Genomic DNA, 777 nt, shown 5'->3' with positions numbered 1-777 from the left:
TATCTAAAATATACAAAGAATGCTTAAAACTCAGAACTAAGAAAATGAACAGCCCAGTTTAGGAAAAGGGCAAAAGATCTAAAGAGATACCTCATTAAAAAAGACATACCAATAGCAAATAGGCATATGAAAAACTGCTCAATATCATAGTCATTAGGGAGTTCCAAATTAAAACAAAACACAGCAACAAGATACTCCTATATATCTATAAGAGTAGCTAAAATTTAAAACAATAGACGCTAATAATTGCTGGTGAGGTTGTAAGACAAAAAGAACTCTCATATATTAATGCTGAAAATTAAAAATAGTACAGCCATTTGGAAGACAGTTTTGGAGTCTGTTACAAAGCTAAATACAAACTTACCACACAACCCATATCCCTAGTATTAGAAAGAATTATAGTATTTTCTAATTAATATTACTTCTATTGCATTGTAAATATAGACATTATTGTCCCCCACCAGCGTTTGTACCAGCAAGGGAGGTTCTAGTCTTGGCAATAATGTGAAGTCTGATTTTAACACTGCCCAAGTGGTGGTGATGTTCACCCTTCCAGCAAATGGAATTTTCACCCGTTTTTAAAGCGATCTACAGAATGTTTATGTCTCAGCTGCCTCCATAGAAAAGGCCTTCTGTGAGGCAGAATGAATCATTTTCACACTACCATAGTGAAATTTAATGACATTTTTTAATAAATAATAATATCCTGTTTACACATACTAAAGCATTACCATTTACAGGATTTCTGGTTTAGCTTTATAAAATGTACTAAGTCAG

This window comes from Myotis lucifugus, unplaced genomic scaffold (genome assembly GCF_000147115.1).
Source record: "Myotis lucifugus unplaced genomic scaffold, Myoluc2.0 scaffold_73, whole genome shotgun sequence".
In the NCBI taxonomy this organism is placed as follows: Eukaryota; Metazoa; Chordata; class Mammalia; order Chiroptera; family Vespertilionidae; genus Myotis; species Myotis lucifugus.
This window is presented reverse-complemented; position numbering follows the sequence as displayed.